This window comes from Camelus ferus, chromosome X (assembly GCF_009834535.1).
Source record: "Camelus ferus isolate YT-003-E chromosome X, BCGSAC_Cfer_1.0, whole genome shotgun sequence".
In the NCBI taxonomy this organism is placed as follows: Eukaryota; Metazoa; Chordata; class Mammalia; order Artiodactyla; family Camelidae; genus Camelus; species Camelus ferus.
In genome coordinates this window covers 60,269,191-60,291,025 of record NC_045732.1, presented here as the reverse complement: position 1 = coordinate 60,291,025, position 21,835 = coordinate 60,269,191, and the positions used below count along the sequence as shown (strand labels likewise).

Genomic DNA, 21,835 nt, shown 5'->3' with positions numbered 1-21,835 from the left:
TCAGTTGGTTCAACACCATTTGTTGAAGGGAAATTTCTCACCCCACTATTCTGATGTGTTATCCTTGAAGTAAATCAGGTGAATTTATGTGAGTCTGTTTCTGGGCTCTAGATTCTTTATTTAGTTTCACTGGTCTATTCTTACAAAAAAAAGTACTGCATCATCCTAATTACTATACCTTTTTAGTAAGGCATGTTTTTCTTTCTCAACATTATTGACTATTCTTGACCCTTTTCAAATACATACAAATTTATAATCACCTTATCAACTTCCAAAAGCAACTGGCTATGGTTTTAATTAGAGTTGCTTTGCATCTATACATTGTTCTAAGGAAAGGCAATATTGGACTAAAACTAGATAGGCTGTATAATGCCAGTAATTGGATCCATAGTAATCAGGTTGAATTGCTGACTCATCATCATTTTGCTATTGTGCTGGATCTGACAGTTGAGTAGGGTCTGTTTCTTAGTGGGAATGCCAAATAATATGATGTTGGAATTACCAGTTCAAATTGAAGATGATGATTTTAAATTAAGTGTCATGCAGTACAGAAAACCCATAGTAAGACAATAATGTAGAATATGTACGAAGAGCATGAAAATAGAGGACACTAGCAGAAAGATTAAAAAAAAAAAAAAACAACAGGAAACTTAACTCTGAAAAAAGTGGCCAGCTGGTTAGTTACTGAATAGGCAAACTAAGTATTTACAGATCACTTTGGATATCACTGAATCAGAAGAATTAGTGCCAAGAATCCAGCTGAATTGATTGGTATAAGTCAGAATCTTATCTGGTATCTGGTAGAATTATATGATCTTTCTTTTCAGTTCTTTTCTGATTTTCTGAAATGTTATATCCTACCATTTTTCCTTTAAATTCATTCTTTCTATATTTAACTTTCATTCCTACTCACTTCCATAAGAAAACTCTACCTATCTCTACCTGCTGGTATACTTTTTATCAGTGTTCTACAGGGAATCCTGAATCACCCATGAGAATTCTCACTTTCCCAAAGTCTCTGCCTTATGTTAATGTTACTTCAGGTCCTGATACCAGTTAATCCTACATGCTTGTCTTATTCATCTGCCTTCCCCATCACTGGAAATTTTTCATATCAATAAAGTATTATAGTTTAATGTAATATGATTTATGACAAGTAACAAAAATTAAAATCACTCACGACCCTGATTTTTTTCTTTGACTCATGAAGTTTCATGATTTGGTACCGTCCACATCTGCCCATTTTTTTCATGCGGCAATATTTCTCAATATCCTCTTAGAATGAATTGTATTTTAGAAAAATTAAAAGTTAAATTTATTCCCTTCTTTTCTTAAACACTGTCAATTTGCAGCCTTCCACCTCCAAGTCTTTCAGGAAGGAAGTTTCCTTGAAAACATGATCAATTTCTTTGATCAACCATGAATGTCAAAATTGATGTTCTTAAATTATGTAGTAAGATAAGGGTTGTTAAAGGTCAGACAACAGGAAAGGATTGTTTAAATAAGTTCGGCTCCCATTTAAGGACTCAAGAGGCAGACGGTTGATTTGCCTCTAATGTTTCACATAATAGTCCAAGATGGAATAAAAGAAGAAAGCCAGCTCCTTCTGGTTCCAGTAAATTCTGGGTGGAAAAGAATCAGGACAAAAGGAGAATTAGGAGATTAGTTACTAGGATTTTTGTTACTCCTACTAAAATAAACAGACAGGCATAGAAGAGTCAGGTGGATGAAAAGATTAGTGCTATTGGCACACCAGAGAGAGACTGCAAACCTCTAGAAGAATCTCCACATGCTCCTAGTATCAACACAGATTTTGACCTATGATATTGAGATGTAAGTATGAGGCAAATAGTTTGATAAGCCTGTGACAAAGTCCCCAATTCCCTGTCGCTTTGAACAACAGGGACCCAGATGTTCTAGTGTGTCTCATCAAGGGTGCTACTTAAGGTTAATGAAACATTTTTGGCACAGCAGAAACCTGGGATTGCAATGAAGAGAGACCATCATGGACTTCAAGAACAAGGGCCAGTGTCCAAGAATATGAGTTCCACAAGTAGGTGCAGCACAGAACCCCTGAGAAGGCAAATGAGGCCAGTTTTCTTTCAGCACTTAGAATTCTAAGAAGCAGCACAGATAGGGTGTTGAGGATACAGTGAGACCCATGGGTATCCAAAGGGCTTCTTAAGGGTGTTTAGTGCCCTGATGTTACATAAACCATGTCCACCATCCTTCCAAACACACCCGGAAGACATCTGAGACAGGATCAAGAGGAGGAAGGTAGAACACTAAAAATTAAAGCAAGTATTTGAATCTTCCAAGCAGAAACTGACTGAATTGCCTGAGGAGACAGTTTTGTTATGTAAGTGGAATGAGATTGCAGGCTTGAACTCAATTTTGAGAGGACATTAATTTTTATTGTTTCTATTCATTGCTATCCAATAGAACTAGTGACAGGTCTTGCCAGAAAAATCAAGTCAGTTATATATAATAAAGAAGTGACATTGGATTTTCATATCTGAGGGCACTTTTGGAACACTACTAGATAATTAAATATGTCTATAACATTATTTCTTATAGTCACGCAAAATTTAAATATATTGGATAGTGATAATTAAGCCAACACTTTATTTGCTAATCATTTATGCTTTGTCCTTGGAGATATATATATATATATCTAGTGTACTGTCTTCTAACTGCTCCCAGCTCACAAGATGGAAGCCCATATTCAGAAGAGAAAGAGGGCAACACACAACTCACAACATGAAGCATAGTCAAAAGAATGAGGGAGAACAAGAGAACAGGACCATTTGAATACCTGAATGTAGTCATGCTCAAAATTAAACCTCATAGTCTTCCCCCATTACACATATTGATAAATTTCCTGTTTTACATGAGCTATTTTATGTTGAGTTGTTACCACATACGTTCAAAACGATCCTCAAAAAGATGCTTTCTTTTTAATGTCTAAGATCTCTCAACATAGTGAGGATGCATGTCAAATTTACTAACTCTTGACTTTTACATCTGTTGTAAAGATTGACACCAGGTTTGGTGTCATTTTTATGTACAGATATTTTAAACCATATATATCATATGACAATCTTCTCTTCTTGATTTCTTCTCTGTTTGGAAAGTCAGAAATGCCTTCCTCAACAGATACCAAATATGTATACAACTATAGTTGTTTCATTTATTTTTTTATTTTGTTACAACTAATGAAATATTTAATTATTTTAAAGGAAATTCAAAACATCATACAATTTCATTCAATACTTCAATATATATTTTAAAAATAAGAACTTTAAAAATATAACCGCAATCCAGTACCACACCTAAAAATCACTAATAATCCTTTAAAGTGATAAAATTCCAAACAATATGAAAATTTTTTCTACATGTTCAATAAGAATTTTTATAGTTAGTTTTTCCAACCAGGGTCCAAACAGGGTTCACATATTATATTTGTTCAATATGCCTCTTATCTCATTTATCCTAGAAGAGTTCCCTTTCCCTTTCTACTACTTGTTGGGGAAACCAAGTCATTTGTGTCATTGAATTTCCCATGTTCCGTATTTGCATGATTGCATCATCTTGTTGTATTTAACATGATTCTTTTTGTTCTGCATTTCCTGTATTCTGGTAGGTAGATATAAAACTTGATCAAAATTACATCTGATTCTTTGAAAAGAGGGCTTCATATGACGTGCTGAGTATTTTTATTACATCATATCATGCAATGTGGCATTATAGGCATATGATATCTAGTTGTTTCACTTTTATAATGTTACATTTGATTAAGTTCAGGCGTTATAGACCTGGTATATCCATTATAGTTACTCATCAACCTTTCACCTTAACATTTTAGTGAATATTGCATATATTCATATGGACTTGTTATTTCAATTTTCATTTTTATGCCAAACTTCTGTATTCTTATGCTTTAGTGGTGTCTCTTTAAAATAGTATATAGGCAGATTTTTTCTCTAGTCTGATCATATTTTGAATTTTAAATGGAGCATTAATTCATTTATAACTACTAAAATTACTGACACATTTGAGTTTAAATGAACTATATTATGTTGTGTTTTCTATTTGTGTTATCTATCCTTTTTTTTTTTACTTTCCTTCTTGCCTTGTTTTGTACTAATTTTATTATCATTCCATTTTTTTCTCTAGTAGTTGTAAAATTTTATTTTCTGTTTTTATTTTTTATAGGTAACCTAGAGATTACATACGTCTACCTAGTGAATTAAAACTACCTACCTAGTATAATTAAAACAACAAAAACCTTAGAACACTTCCACTCAATTTAACTGCCTCCCAAGGCATTTGTCATTTTTCTAATTTATTTTAATGCTCTTTTTAAATACCCAAGGATGTTGTTATTGTAGTTGTTTTACGTAGTCAGTGCTTATTTAGAAAAATCCCAGTTTTCATTGCCTATAAAAGTCTTTGTTTCCCCTCACTTTTGAAATATATTCACTTAGTATAGAATTGTGCTTTGGCAGCTGTTGACTTTCAGCATAATGAAGATGTCATTCTACTGTCTTCTGAACACTGCTGTAGTTGAAAAGTCAGATTTCTAGTTAACTGTACTTTTTCATGGCAATCTGACATTTTTCTCTAGTTGCTTTTAAGAATTCTCTTCATCCTTGGTGTTATGAAATTTTATTAGAATATGTCTAATGATAATTTCTTAATATTTATAATGCATATGCAACTTACTCAGTATCTTAAAATTTCTAGAAATATCTGAACCCTACTCTCTTCAAATGGTTCTAAGTATATTAAGGTATATTTAAGATAGATATGATTATCTATATGATATATATATTCATTACTGAAGTTATTTTCTGAAATATTTATATAGTCATTACTGAGAATGGAAGTCACAAATATTTATTCCAATTTTGACTTTTTGCCTCTTGTACTTTCTCTTAATTTTCTCTTTGTAAACCCAAATTTAAATATCAGAACTTCTCTATCTTCCATTTTTAGCCTCTTTTTCATATTTTCCATCTCATATCTTTAACTATATTCTCAATAAATTCTTTAAATATATCTTCTAATAATCTTTTTAGTTGTATAAGAACTGCAATTTTCTGTTTAACCCCTCTGCTGGGGGTTTATTATTATACTGAATATATAGTTTTACGTTTCTGGAACTTTCATTTTCACCAAGTATGTCGATTGTTTTTTGACAGGTTCTTATTGAATGATCTTTGTAAGTTCATTCTTGATCTCTTTAAACATTTTGTGCATAACTATTCTATACTTTGTGTCTGACAGTGTATATATTTGCAGTCCATGGGGTTCTACATATGTTGTTTCTTCTTTTTGCTCATTGAAAACCATAACTTGCCTTCTCAGGTGTTTCCTCTTCTTTCAGAGATCATGCTTACTTTTTAATTTTTAACGTGGTAAAAGACACATAACATAAAATTTGCCATTTTAACCATTTTAAATTATACTATATATGTTCACAGTGTTGTGCAACCATCACCACTATCTATTTCCAGAACTTTTTCCATCACACCAAAGAAAAACCCTATGCCCATTAAGCAATAACCCCCTATTTCCTCTCCCAACAACTTATGTTAATCTCTAATGTAATTTCTGTCTCTGTGAATTTGTTTATTCTAGATATTTAATTTTTGTCCCTTTGTGTCTGGCTTATTTTACTTCATATGTTTTCAAGGTTGATCCATATTGTAGCATGTATCAGAATTTCATTCTTTTAATGGCTGAATAATATTCCATTGTATGAATATGTCACATTTTTTCCCATTCATCTGTTGATGGACACTAGGGCTGTTTCCATCTATTGACTACTGTGAATAATGTTGCTATGACCATTTCTGTACAAGTATTTGTTTGAATCCTTTATGGTAATTCTATGTTTAACTTTTAGGGAACACTCAGTTTTGCACAGAGGCTGCACCATTTTGCATTCCTACTAGCAATATACAAAGATTCCAATATTTCCACATTTTTGCCAATTCCTGTTATTTTAGTTATTTTTAATATTCATTCTAGTACATGGGAAGTATATATTGCATTGCACTTTTTTGAAAATTGAGGTATAGTTGATTTACAGTATTATATAATTTTCAGGTATACAACACAGTGATGCACAATTTTTAAATATTATATTCCATTTATAGTTATTATAAAATATTGACTGCATTCCCTGTGCTGTACAATATATCCTTGTAGCTTATTTATTTTATACATCATAGTTTGTACTTCTTAATCCCTTACCATTATCTTGTCCCTTCCCTCTTCCCTCTCCCCATTGGTAACCACTAGTTTTGTTTTCTGTGTCTGTGAGTCTGTTTCTTTTTTATTATATTCACTAGTTTGTTTTAATTTTTAGACTTCACATATAAATTATAACATACAGTATTTTTCTTTCTGTGTCTGAGTCATTTCACTAAACCTAATACCCTCCAAGTCCATCCATGTTGTTGCAAATGGCAAAATTTTGTTCTTTTTATGGCTGAGTTGTATTGCATTTTAATATGTATACCAAGTCTTCTTTATCCAATCATCTGTTGATGGAGACTTAGATTGCTTCCATGTCTTGATTATTGTAAATAATGCTGCTATGAACACTTAGGTGCATGTATCTCTTTAAATTAAAGTTTTCCTTTTTTTCAGATACATACCCAGGAGTGGAATTGCTGAATCATATACTGGTTTTATTTTTAGTTTTTTGAGGAAAGTCCATACTGTTTTTACACTGGCTACACCAATGTACATTTCTACCAACAATGTACAAGGGTTCCCTTTTCTTCACATCTTTGCCGGCATTTGTTATTTGTGGTCATTTTGAAGATTGCAGTTTTGACAGGTATGAGGCAATATCTCATAGTGGTTTTGATTTACAGTTCTCTGATGATTAGCAATGTTGAGCATATTTTCATGTGCCTGTTAGCCATCTGTATGTCTTTCTAGGAAAATGTTTATTCAGGTCTTCTGCTCATTTTTTAATCGAGTTTTTTTTCTTTTATATTGAGTTGTATGAATGGTTCATGTATTTTGGATATTAACCCCTTATCAATCATATCATTTGCAAATATTTTCTCCCATTCAGTAGGTTGTCTTTTCATTTTGTCAATGATTTACTTTGATGTGCAAAAACTTTTAAGTTTAACTAGGTCATTTGTTTACTTTTGCTTTGTTTCCTTTGCTTTAGTAGACAGATCAAAAAAAATATTGCTATGATTTATGTCAACAAGTGTTCTGCCTATGTTTTCTTCTAAGGGTATTATGGTTTCTGGTCTTACACTTAGGCTTTTAATCCACTTTGACTATTTTTATACATAGTGTGAGAAAGTGTTCTAATTTCATTCTTTTACATACAGTTTTCCAGTTTTCCCAGCACCACTTATTGAAGAAACTGTCTTTTCTCCATTATATATTCTTGCCTCCTTTGTAGTAGATTAATTGACCATAAGTGGGTGGATTTCTCTCTGGGCTCTCAATTTTGTTCCATTGATCTATGTATCTGTTTTTGTGCCAGTACCATACTGTTTTGATTACTATAGCTTTGTAGTACAGTCTGAAGTCAGGGAGTGTGATACCTCCAGCTGTGTTCTTCATTCTCAAGATTGTTTTGGCCATTTGGAGTCTTTTGTGTTTCCATACAAATTTTAAAATGATTTGTTCTAGTTTTGTGAAAAATGCTATTGGCAGTTTGATATGGATTGAATTGAATTTGTAGATTGCTTGGATAATATAGTCATTTAAACAATATTAATTTTTCCAATCCATGAACATGGTATATCTTTCCATCTGTTTGTGTCATCTTCAATTTCTTTCATCAGTTTCTTTTAGTTTTCCAAGTACATGTTTTTTAACTCCTTAGGTAAGTTTTTTCTAAGTTTTTTTTTTTTTTGATACAATTGTAAATGGGATTGTTTCCTTAATTTTTCTTTCTTATAGTTTGTTGTTAGTGTGTAGAAATGCAACAAATTTCTGTATATTAATTTTGTATCCTGCAAATTTACCAAATTCTTTGATAAACTCCAGTAGCTTTTTGGTAGCATCTTTAGGATTTTCTATGTATATCATCATGTTATCTGCAAACAATGACAGTTTTACTTTTTCCTTTCCAGTTTGAATTCCTTTTATTTCTTTTTCTTATTTGTTGCTGTGGTGCATAGCAGTTTTTATTTATATTTCCTAATGACTAATGATGTTAAGTATATTTTTATATGCTTATAGGCCATTTGTATATCTTCTTTGGAAAAATGTCTATTGAAGTCCTTTGCCTATGTTTTAATTGACATATTTTTTGTTGGTTTTGAGTTTAGGGGTTCTTTATATATTCTGGATATTAAATTATCAGATACATGATTGCAAATATCCTCCCATTATGTGGGTTGTTTTTTTCCCCTTTCTTGATAGTATGATTTGATTTACAAATTTCTTAATTTTATTGAATTCCAGTTTATCTATTTCTCTTTTACTGCCTTTGTTCTAAATGTCATATTTAAGAAACATTGCCAAATGAAAGATTATCACAATTTGCTCCCTCTGTTTTCTTCTAAGAGTTTAGCATTTCAAGTCTTAAATATAGGTCTTTAATCCATTTTGAGTTATTTTTGTATGTGATATAAAGTACTTATTCAATTTTATTCTTTTACATTTGAATATCAATTTTACCAGCACCATTTGTTAAACACTGTTCTTTCCACATTGAACTGTCTTGTCACTGTGTTGTAAATCAATTAACCGTATCTGTGAGCATTTATTTGTGTTGTAAATCAATTAACCGTTATCTGTGAGGATTTATTTTTAGGTTCTCAATTCTATTTCACTGGTCTTTATGTATATCCTTATGCAAGTACTACACTGTCTTCATTACTGCAACTGTGAAGTAACCTAACTTTATATCTCAAGGAACTAGAAAAAGAAGAAGAAACTTAGCCTAAAGTTACCACAAGGAAGGAAATAACAAGGATCAGAATAGAAATAAATGAATTAGAGACCAGAAAAAAATACTAAAAAGACAAAAACTAAGAGCTGATTTTTTTTGAAAAGATAAACAAAATTAACCAACCTTTGACCAGACTTAGAAAAAAGAGAGAAGATTCAAATAAATAAAAGCAGAAATAAAAGAGGAGAGAATACAACTGGTACCACAGAATTACAAATCATCATAGGAGATTACTATGAATAATTATACATCAACACATTGGATAAGCTTGAAGAATTGAATAAATATCTAGACATAAAGCCAAGTAAAACTGAATCACAGAGAATTAGAAAGTCTGAAGAGAACAATAATGAGTAAGGAGACTGAGTCAGTAATCAAAAACCTCCTAACAAAGAAAAGCCCAGGGCCAAATGGTTTCAAAAGTCAGGTTGATTATTTTCGATCTTTCTTTTTTTTAATGTTACACATTTATCACTATAATCTTTCCACTTGGACTGCTTTTGCTGCATCCCATAAGTTTTGGTATGTTGTGTTTCCAATTTTGTTTGTTTCAAGATTTTTTAATTTCCCTTTTGATTTACTTTTTGACCCATTTGTTGTTCAAGATTGTATTGTTTAATTTCCACACATTTATGGATTTTTCATTTTTCCTCCTGTTATTCATTTCTGGTTTCATACCATTGTGGTTGGAAAAAGATACTTGATATGATTTATGATAATGATTTTCTTAAATTTGCTGTAACTTGTTTTGTGAGCTAACATATATTATCCTGAAGAATGTTCTATGTGTACTTGAGAAGAATGCATATTACGCTAATGTTGGATTGAATGCTCTGTATATCTCTGTTAGGTCATTTGATCTATAGTGTTATTACAGGTCCATTTTTCCTTATTGATTTTCTATGTGGATGATCTAGCCACTGTTGAAAGTGGGTATTAAAGTTCCCCATGACTGTGGAAGCTGGGCATTAACTCACAAATTTTTCTTTCCCCAGTGGTAGAAATCACAGGGCAAAAAGTTTCTCTTGGCACTGAACTTTGTTAGCTTGAGGAAGGGTGTTACATGGGGAAAGTGAAACTGTTCCTCTTACCCTCTTCAATGTATCCAATCTCAGAATTTTTTTTCTTCAACTGTGTGCTGGAACTTCTCTGCTAGACTCCCAGACTTCCACAAAGACACTGTCATATGTAGGTAATTGTCAAAGTTGTTGTTCTTTCTTTGGGGGAGGTGGGGTGGAGAAAACAGAAAACTCCTATTCTGTCATTTTGATGATGTCAAACTTTGTAATATATTTTCAAATCAGGAAGTTTGATGCCTCTAGCTTTTTGTTCTTTCTCAGATTACTTTTGCTGTTCAGAGTCTTTTTCAGTTACATACAGATTTTAGGAATTTTTTTATATTTCTTAACAAAATGCCATTGGGATTTTGATGGCGCTAGCATTGATTCTGTAGATCACATTGGTTTAGTATGGACATTTAAACAATATTGAATCTTCCAAACCATGAACATGGGTTATCATTCCATTTATTTCTGTCTTTAATTTCTTTCATCAATTTTTTGTAGTTTTCACCTCCTTAGTTAAGTTTATTCCCAAGTATTTTGTTATCCTTATATTATCATAAATGGGATGCTTTTGTTAATTTCTTCCTTGGATAGTTCATTGTTAGTATATAGAAATGCAACTAATTTTTACACTATTTTTTTATCCTTAAATTTTATGAAATTCATTAATTAGTTCTAAGAGCTTTTTTTTGTGGAATCTATAGGATTTTCTACATATAAGATCATATTACCTTCAAACAGAGATAATTTTATTTCTTCCTTTCCAATTTGGATGCCTTTTACTTATTTTCTTGCCAAAATTTCTTGCTCTGGCTATGACTTCCAGTACTATTTTGAATAGAGGTAGTGAGACTAGATATCCATGTCTTATTCCTGATCTTAGGGGGAAAGTTTCATTTTTCCTCCATTTAATATGATGATAACTATGGGGTTGTTATATATGTCCTTTATTTGGTTGAGATACAGATCTTCTATACCTAGTTTGTTGAGAGTTTTTGTCACATAAGTGTTGAATGTTATCAATTTTTTTTCCTGTATTCATTGAGATGATCATGTGACTTTTATCCTTTTTTTCTGCAAATGTAGTGTATCACATTAATTGATTTGCATATGCTGAATCACCTTTGCATTCTAGAGATAAATCCCACTTTGTCATGTTATATGATCCTTCTAATGCCCTATTGAAATTGGTTTGCTAATATTTTCTTGTGGATTTTTGCATATATATTCATCAGGGATATTGCTCTGTCATTTTCTTTATCTGGCTTTGGTATCAGGGTAACACTAGTCTCATAAAATATGTTTCTATGTTCCTCTTCTTCAATTTTTTAAATAGTTTGAGAATGATTGTCACTAATTCTTTCAATGTTTAATAGCATTCACCACTAAAGCTATCTGGTCTTAGGCTTTTCTTTGGATTCAATATCCTTACTTGTTACTTGTCTGTTAAGATTTTTTATTTTTCATGACTCATTCTTGGTAAGCTATATGCTTTTAAGAATTTACCCATTTCGGTGGTGGCCATTTTGTTTTAGACACTGAGCACGAGTTGGTGGCAGTTAGCCCGTGCCAGAAACAGAAGACTGGCCCAGCAGATGGAGAATAGACCCTCTGTCCAGGCAGAATTAAAACTTAAGCAAAAGAGCTTAAAGCAGCACCTGGGTAAGAGTAACATCCAGGCACGGTTAGGCCGACCCATAGGGGCCCTGGCCAGGGGAGCAATCAATGGATGAGGCCTGCCCATAATCCAGAGAGCGTTGCCCAGAGGAGGACTATGTGGGGGATGTGCCACAAGAACCCTACTTAGGGGTGGGATGTTGCTCTGAGGTCAAAACCTGCTCCAAGGTGGAAGAGCCGTAGCTCCCCGAATGGCTTAAGAAGAGGTGGTGTTCGAGGTTGTGGAGGTCCTGGGAGAGGGGGCCTAGAGCGTGGAGCTATGGGTCATGGTGGAATCGGTGGTAGAGGTCGGGGTATGATAGGTCAGGGAAGAGGGGGCTTTAGAGGCCGAGGCTGAGGCTGTGGATGAGGGAGAAGTGCCCTTGCTTGCCCAGTACTGACCAAGGAGCAGCTGGACAACCAATTGGTTGCATACATGTCAAAAACAAGAGGACACCTGGATGATAAGTTGGATACCTATATGGCACAGACAGATCCTGAAACTAATGATTGAAGCCTGCCTTCCCTCCTGTGACAGACTCTTGTTAAAGTCACACATCTGTAAATAACCTTGAGATAACAGATAAGAAGAAGCCTGATTGATGCTGGAAGGACCTATCATAATAGAAGGAGTGACTTGCCACCAGTTTGTGCATTTAGTGTGTTCCTTTTACTTTTTGATACTGTGTTATATGAAACCCTTTTTTCCCTCTGACTTGGGTTTGGTTTGGTTTTGTTGTTGTTTGGGGAGTTTTTCCTTCGCCCAGACTTCTCTATCACTATGAACGTGTTAGCCTTGTGGCTAGGACACCCTCTTCCCACCTCTGCCTTCCCTCACCTGTCATAGTCTTTGACATTCTAACGTTTCCTCTGTTCATCTCTGTGCCCCCATGAAAAAGTCCCAGAAAGAGCCCATCAATGTTCCTTCTTAAAATCTAAATTTCTGAGATACAGTTCTGTTTTACATCATTTTTAATAGCTTCTTAAAAGTGTTTAGAAAATCTGGAGCTCTAAAATGCATTCTGCCACGTTGATGTTTTAGTATCATAAATTAGGAACATTGACATAGCTATAGGTCCACCTAACAGGTTACACATGGTAGTAGCTCTGATTTCATTGCAGTTATTACCATGTACATTGACACCACATAACCAGTGTACTAGGTTGAGTATGTGCACTTTCTACCCTGGAATGAAATGTATAAACATTCCTCTTGGCTTTGCATCATGTCCAAAAGGGCATTTTGGTGTTGGCTTATATAAGCAAAAGAGGGAAAAGCCATTTGGTGTGGCAGATATTTTGGAAGGGAAAGGGCTGGGGAAAAGATAGCAGATACCTGGTGGAAGGGGTCAGATGATACTCATGCTGAAATGCTATTATCTTTATGTTTATCTCAAACCAGTTTTGGGCTTCTCCATTCATTGGCTTTGTTTGACCCTCTTCTTACTTGAAGGTTTAATTAAGTTCAATCATATGCTGTCAACTGTTCCACTTTAAGTGGAATTTTTTGTTTCTGGTTCATTGTAATAAGAAATGCTTTTCTCAAAAAAAAAAAAAAAAGAATTTACCCATTTCTTCTAGGTTACCCAATTTGTTGGTTTATAATTTTTCACAATAGTATTATAATCCTTGCTATTTCTGTGGTATCCATTTCAATGTCTCTTCTTTCATTCCTGATTTTATTTATTTGAGTTTTTTCTCTTTTTTCTCAGTTAGTCTACTTAAAGACTTATCAATTTTGCTTTTCTTTTCTAAATATGAACTTTTGGCTTCATTGACTTTAGTCTGTTGTTTTTCTATTCTTTATTTATTTCTGCTCTAATGTTTATTATTTCCTTTTTTCTGTTAACTTTGAGCTTAATTTGTTCTGTTACTTGCTCCTTGAGGAATAAAGTTTGGTTGTTTATTGCAGATTTTTCTTTTTTAATGTAGGCACTTATAACTGTAAACTTTCCTGTTAGTACTGCTTTTACAGCATCCCCAAAGTTTTGCAATATTTTGTTTTATTTATTTATTTTTTCTCATATTATTTTCTGATGTCCCTTTGATTTATTCTTTGTTGTTTAGGATTGTGTTGCTTAATTTCCTCATATTTTTGAATTTTCCAATTTTCCTTCTATTGTTGATTTCTAATTTCATTCCATTTTGTTCATAAAAGGAACCTGATATTCTTCTGTTCTTAATATGCTTGTATAACAAGTATTTTTGTTTTCTTCCCTCTTTTAATTTCTTGTTATGTAACGTAAGACATACTGATTGTTGTATCATTGTATTTAAGAATTTTTAACTTTATACTGTTTTTGTTACAAGATAGAATAAGCATCACTCAAAGGCTGAATTTCATCTTCTGGGGACAGATTTAATGCATTTTGTATTGTACACAGGATAGTTGTATCATGATAGGTGGAATTATGACCTTGTTACTGTCTTTGTTTGGAGATTAAGTATGGTTTAAGGAGATGCTTATGGGTGCCAAGTGGACAATGGGTGGACTTGTGACAGTTAATTTGATGTGTCAACTTGACTTGGCCAAGGAGTGCTCAGATTAAACATTATTTGTGAGTATATCTGTGAGAATCTTTCCACACAAGATTAGCATTTGAATAAGGAACCCAATAAAGTATAATGCCCTTCACAATGTGGGTGGGCATCATTTAATCCATGGAGGGCCTGAATAAAACAAAAAGGTGAAGGAAGGAAGAGTTCATTTATTGTTCTTTCTGCCTACCTGCTTGAGCTGAGACATTGGGGGTTTTTTCTGCCCTTGGATTGGAATTTATACCATCAGCTCCCCTGGTTCTCAGGCATTCAAACTCAGACTGGAACTACACCACTGGCTTTCCTGAATTTCCAACTTGCTGACACCAGATTGTAGTACTTCTCAGCCTTCATAATCATGTGGCCCAATTCCTCATAATAAATACTTCATATATATATCCTTTGGTTCTGTTTCTTTGGGGAACTGTAACACAGGTGCATACACATTAAGGGTTATGTCTTGAAGAATCAACCCCTTACTTATTATTTAATGTCCTTCTTTATCCCTGATAACTATCCTATATTCAAAATCTTCTCTGTCTGAAATTAATTTAGCTATTCTGCTTTATTTAGATAAGGGTTAGCATAGTGTTTTTTTCTCTATCCATTTACTTTTTAAAAGTATAATCAGTTTACAGTGTCATGTCAATTTCTCATATACAGCATAAAGTTTCAGTCATACATATATTCCTTTTCATATTCTTTTTCATTATAGGTTACTACAAGATATTGAATATAGTTCCCTGTGCTATATAGTATAAACTTGTTCACCTACTTTATATATAATAGTTAGTATCTGCAAATCTAGATCTCCCACATAAACTTACTTTTAATCTATATGTATCTTTATATTTAAACTGGGTTTCTTGTATATACGTGCTTACTGTTAATCTGAACATATCCTGTGGTTATAACTTGAGGAAGGTTTTCTGTAAATAGAATTTATGTAGGCTTCTGCCAGTAGCCAGTGGGAGTCCTTTAACCTATGATAACTCAGTCCTCTATAGAGGTTTTGGCTTAAAGTAGCTATCCCGAACCAAGAATTTATAAGCCTGAGTATATAATTTTATTTCCTTAAGCTCTTAAGTGCAGTCAGAAATAGACATCCAACCCACAAACCTTGTATTCCTCGTTCCAACAATAACAGTGTATCATAATACCTCTTCATTACAGTCACCAGTGAAAATTTAAGTAACTATTTGCCACTGTTTGCTATGAACTAACAGTGATGCATTCTCCAATAGTAACAAGATTGTCACTGCTTTTATACCCAATCAGGTCAGATAACCAATCCCAGATTCCCAATCTTAAAGTTTTATTGCCTGCAGTTACTTCTAGTATCAAATACTTTATGGGTCGGGGCTTGGTTTAGGTAATAGAAGCTATTCCAAATATTTTAAGTAAAATGGACTTAAAATAGTAAATTCAGGATTTATGAAGTTTTCCAAGTGTTGGAGGATGAAGCTCAAGACTAGACCTCCAGTAGTAACACCTAGTACTCCTTAGAACATATATATTTGAAGCACTAATATTTTTCATCATAATCAGGAAGGTGGGGAATCAAGAGGTGACCCCGTAAGTTATGAACTTTAATGTAATATCATTGTAGCCATGATCCAGGGATAAGAAAGGCTGGTCAGGAAGCTATGACTATGACTACTACAAACACTGCATCTGTCCGGACACTGGAATGTGGAATCTAGACCATGATAACCACTATCTTTCTCAACACCCATAATGCTAATGGCTGGACTCAGAAATGTGGAGTCTGGCCACTATTATTGCTGTAATTGCCACTTTCATGAAACTGGAAATTGAGCAATGACATCTCTACAGCCAATTTTTGCCAGCCAGAAAACTGGAAAGCCATTTTAATGGGCTTATGCCTAACTTCTGCCTTCCAAATCTTATGTTAGCACAACTCATTAGCAAAACTTAATTTGACTCTGTTGTTGTTTTATATTGCTGAGTAACAAGTTACTACAAACTTAGCAGTTTAAAACAACATTCATTTTTTAGCTCACAGTTATCTAGTTCAGAAATCTGACATGTCACCACTGGCTTCTCTGCTCAGTATATCACAAGGCCGGAATCAAAGTGTCAACCATGCTGAGTTATGGTTTAAATGGTCTGGGAAAACAGCTGTTGGCAAAATTTATCTCCATGGAGTTATAGGACTAAGGTTCCCATTTCCTTAAAAGCCATCAGCTAGGAGTCATTCTTTGTTCCTGGAAATCACTCTCTGTTCCATTTATACATGGTTCCCTTCATCTTCTAAAGCTAGCAAGAGCAGGCCCATTAAATCCTCCTGCTTGAAAACTCTGACATCTTTCTGCCATCAGCTGGAGAAAATTTTCAGATTTGAAAGGACTCACTTGATTGAGTCAAGTCCATCCAGATAACCTCTGTTTATTAATGTCAACTGACATGGGACTTTAATTTCATCTGTAACATTCCTTCACAGCCATACCTAGATTAATACTTAATTGGATAACCAGAGTATGGGAATCTTAGTAGAGTCTTGTCTATCATGGCCTCCATAACTCCAGTCACAAGAGATTTCTGGATATTTATTTTTTAGCTTTCCAGTTACTATAGTACTAAAAATCATGCTAGAAGGAACTTAAAATTTTGTCTTTTAAACATATCCATCCCAGGATATTGGGAATAAATACTTTTTTTAAGTAGCATATTTAGGAAACTGCAGAAGTTCATTATGGCTAAATTGTAAGGTTGGTACATGATGAAAGAGGCAAGAAATGAGCTTCTCAGTGTGGGTTGGGAAAATTGTGAAGAACTATGTATGAATATAAGGATTTTATGCTTATTTCTGCGGTTGACGAGAAGTTATATAGGATAGAGTTCAAATCATAAATATTGAAATGATATTGAAATCAGTAAATACTGGTTTACATCCTGATTTCACCATTAATTAATTTTTTACTTGACATTTCTGAGCATCAAGTAGATGAGGATAATAATAGTCATCTATTATCTGAAAAGGATAAAAAAAAGACTGTATATGTTAAGTGAATAAGATGTAGACAGCACTTTAAAATGCTAGTTTTTATTGTCATTAAATGTGTTGTACAGTATAGTTGAAATCCCCAAGTTTTAGAAAGAAAATCCCATCATCAATGTGTAAGATAGTTTAGAATGGAAAAGAGACCAGAGGCAGTGAGACAAGTTAGCAAAGGTCCAGATAATAGATGATAAGAATGTGTAAACTAAGACACTGTTGATCAGAATGAAAAGGAGAAGAACTGAGAATCATTTCAGAAATAGATTTGGTTTATCTGTGCTAATTTATTTAATTCACAGGGGTCATCAATCAGTCAATCATAGTACCAACTAGGTCAAAGCCATTCCCCTGCTAGGGGAAGTGACCCCTGGTCATTTCTTGATCATATTCTACTTACATGATGTCCCACTTTATACTTTTCCACAACCAACACTTAGCTATAGGGTATTAGACTATGAATGGTCACTGCATTGTGACAAGCCATTCTCTGAACTTAATCAGAAGCTTATGAGGTAACAACACATGAACAGTTCTGGCCAAATGAGGATAAACTAAACAATAATATTCTTTTTTAAATAAATATAAACTAGGAATCCCAAGATAATGGTGTAGTTAATAGACACAGCTGAGGCTAAAAGCATGTGCAGAGGGATAAAATGGCAAGGGGGACCATAAAAAAGGTGATTGAACTGAAGTTCATGGATTGGTCAAATTATAAGCAAGCAGACAATTTGTATAAGATGGAGATTGTTTTATAGGATGTTAATGTTACACACAAATTTTTTAAATTATTATAAATTAAATTTAAAATATTGGAATATGGTGAGTTATGCATCATCAACCTGGTTAATAGCAGGGAAGAGAGAAAATATACTGAATAGAGTTTAAAACAGTCAATGCATAGAAGGAGGAGAAATAAGTAGAAACAAAGAAAACATCAGAAACCAAAAGAGTAGCTGTGTCACATTAATGGTACAACACTAAATTGAAAATCCATGAGCAACTGCTACAGAGGTTCCTGGAAGTCTTGACAGTCCATAAAATGGCCTCAGAACTATGTTATAGTTCTCTCTGTGAAATCTGACTACTGTTCTGCTCAGCTTTTAGAATTCCCAGGGAAGCCCTGTCACAATTTTTTCATATTTATCCTCATATTATCACCCATGACTTGAACTCTTCCAAGAGAGACTATGTTCCTTCCAACTAGGAAAAACATATATAGTATGGAAACTCTTCTCTGTCTGGTCTTTGTGTGATGTTCCATGAATCAGTCTCTCTATTGCTTGAATTCTTAATATCTCCCAGTGTTGGGTTTTCCTCCTGTGTCTACAAACATGCCTCAACTCTCTCTAAACTAAAAATTCATCTACTACTTCCTGTCACCTCTTCAAGGTACTATCTTGTCTATTTTTCTTATTTTCACATTTCCTTCAGAGAAGATTCCACAATGGTTTTCACTTCTTCACCACCCATTCACAGTTTTACTTCTTAAAATCAGTCTCAACACCACCATTCTAATGAAATTGCTTTACTAGACACTGAAAATGACCTTCTGGTTTCCAAATCCATTCATCTACATCAATATTCATTTTTCTTGACATTTCTGCAATATTTGAAGCTGTTGACAACTCCATACTTCTAAGAATTCCTCCTCTTTTGGCTTCTGTAAAAATGTACCCTCCTCATTTCTACCTGACTGGTTTTTCTGTATCCTTTGTCAAGTTCTCTTCTTCCAGGCTGCTAAATATATACAACCCCAATTTTACTATCTTATTATCCCACTTGCTGGCAAATTTTACTCCGATCCCCCTACAATGCCTGCCCTTATCACTTCTCACCTTGGAGGAATACCTTTCCGTGCTCCACTCTCAGTGTATCAGCATTGTATTAACTTGCTATGGCCGCCCCCATTGTTCAGCTAGGTATGGTTCTCTAATTTTGTTGGCTGCTGTTCTGCCTAGTACAGCAGACATTGATGCAGTGTTGTAGGTCAGACTGTTGTCACTAGTCTGTTCCTACTTTTGTGGATACTGTCATCTTTCTACTTGATCTGCTTGGCGTGACATTTCTCTCTTCTTGTTGCCAAAGGTGAAAGGGTTTGCATGACAGTATGATGGAGTGTAACTCCCTCCCCTTTATTTTCCAATTTGTTAAATTAATCCCAAAGAAGTGTTCTTGTGCATCCATATCTTAAAGAGTATGTAGTGAAATATCTCTCCATAGGTCTCAGACAATCCAACTGGAGCTGAACCAGGAGATTAAACTTAATAATTAACATTTGTTGAGCCTGTACTACATCTCAAGAACTGTTTTATATTCAGACTATATTTTAACTTCTTTTACCACTACAACAGATTTATGGGACAATATTATTTTTTCAGTTATGCGTTTTAAAATACTGAGGCACAGAGAAGTTAAGATACTTGCCCAAAACCACACAGTTACTAAGTGGAAGGGCAGGAATTCAAACCCACACAGTCTGTCTCTAGTGACTCTACTCTTAACCGCTAGACTCTACCATGTTTCAGAGTCCAAGCTATGGAAATAATCTTTTTCTTAGAATGTTCTTCCCTAAATTAACTATGCTTTGTTACTGGGGCCAAGCAAGGGATTTTTAAATCTTCCTGCCAGGAGATTTTTGTTGGAAGAGCCCACCAGTTTGCTGGGCATGCCTATCTAAGTCTGAATTATTTCCAAGAAAAAAAAAAAATCTTCACCAAATTTACCTTGTGGAGCCATCACGATTATTTGCAGATCTTCCTTAAGCACTTTTATCTTTAAGTTGGATCTTGCTACTTTCATATATTCCTTAAGATTCTATTCCTGACCTTCTGGTCATTTGCTTTTTAGAATCCATTCCTCAGAAAATGTATCTGCATCCATAGATTCAACCATCACTTCTATGTAAATGACTCCTACATCCGTATCTTCAGTCCTAGTATCTCTCTAGAACAGAAGACCTGCAGAGCCAACTGCTTCACTGATATTTCCACTTCAGTGGCACTACAAATTCAATATTTTCAGAATTGAACTCCTCATTTTCTTGCTCAAGACAATTTATTTTCCTGACATTTAATTTATTCCAACAGTTCTACTCAGGCTTGAAATCTCTATGTCATTTTTGATTCGTCCCTCTCTTCCATTTCTTATGGCCAACCAGTTGCTGAATTGTATTAATTTTAGTTTCCATGGGATACTTTTTATCCATTCTTTTCTGTTTCCTCTGCCACTGATTAAGTTCAGGCTTGATTGACTCAATCTTGAGCTTTTATAAGGCCTTCTTAGCAGGTCTTCATCTTTTCAGCCTCCTCAATTCCAAATTACCTTACCCTTCTATTAGAAAAATATTCTTTCGGTAACGCCTTATATATTTTATTTTCTCACTTTAAAATGTTCATTGCTCCTCCTCAGTTAACTATCAGATTAACTTGAAACTATCACTTTGCATCCAAGACTCTCATCATTTTGTTTCAAATTACTTTTCCAGGTTTTTATTTGTCTAATCTACTAGACCATCTATAAATGATCACTCTACAGACATACTGGGGTGCTTACTGACTCATCCTTTGCTTCTTCCAAGCTTATTTTAATCCATCTTTTTGGAATGTCTTCTATTCCCACCCTGGAGTCCATATTTTAAAATTCTGCAATTTTATCTCACCACCTCTTTAATGAAACCTCTTTTAATCCCCCTAATTAGATGTGACCTTTTATTCATTTGTTCCCACACCATTTTGTACCTATTTTACTGTACTCATCACATTCTGATGACTACTCTAGCTAATTTTCACATATCTCCCTTCCATCTCTACCTTACAGCCCCACTTCCCAACTTTATCCGAGCTAGTAAGTAAGCAATTTAAGAGAATGGGCAATCTTTTTTATGTTTATTTTCCCTGTGGTGATTAACAGATTGCTTACATATAGAAAGTACTCAGTAAAAATCATTTAGTTGAATTAAAACTTCAAATAAGTCAGAATTCCTAATGTCTGTGGTGGAGATATAAAACATCTGTTAGTGCACACGGAAGGAGAAGGAAGTCTACTAGTTTCTTGAGTAGGGAAAAGGTGACAACAAATACAGCTATACCAAAGGCTGTCCCCTAAAGATTTTCAGAGGCTCCCCCCAAATACGTTAGAGATCCTCATTGTGTATAAGCCACTGGCTGTGAAATAATGAACAATCAAAAATCTAGAACAATGTGTGAAGCCCCTGAGGGCAGCAAATGTCTTTATTTTCCTCACTGTTTTATTCTCCATGACTGGTGGGCATAATACATCTCACATATTTATAGATTGAATATATAAAGGAAATAAAAAATTGAATGATGGAAGTGCGTGAATACCATGATGGAGGTGATTTCCTTTGTCAGTCTGTTTAAATGTTGTTCTTAGCTTAGAGAAGGGTTAAACTGGGGTAGGGACTCCTGAGTAGAGCGATAGTAAAGAAGGAAGCCATATGTTTAAACAGAGTGGTTATGAAAACTTTAAAATTTAATGATATAGTTGGTAATCACTATTCAAATAAAATCTCTACGTAAATATAAAATTGTACTAAAATTTATTACAATTGCATAAATGTACACATTTGAAAAATTTTATTCTACTGAT

At 34.0% G+C, this 21,835-nt stretch overlaps 1 pseudogene; it reads left to right on the top strand.

Moving 5' to 3' along the window:
• Positions 1–474: 474 nt before the first annotated feature.
• Positions 475–20,048, top strand: LOC102515049 (annotated as a pseudogene).
• The last annotated feature ends 1,787 nt before the right edge of the window (positions 20,049–21,835 follow it).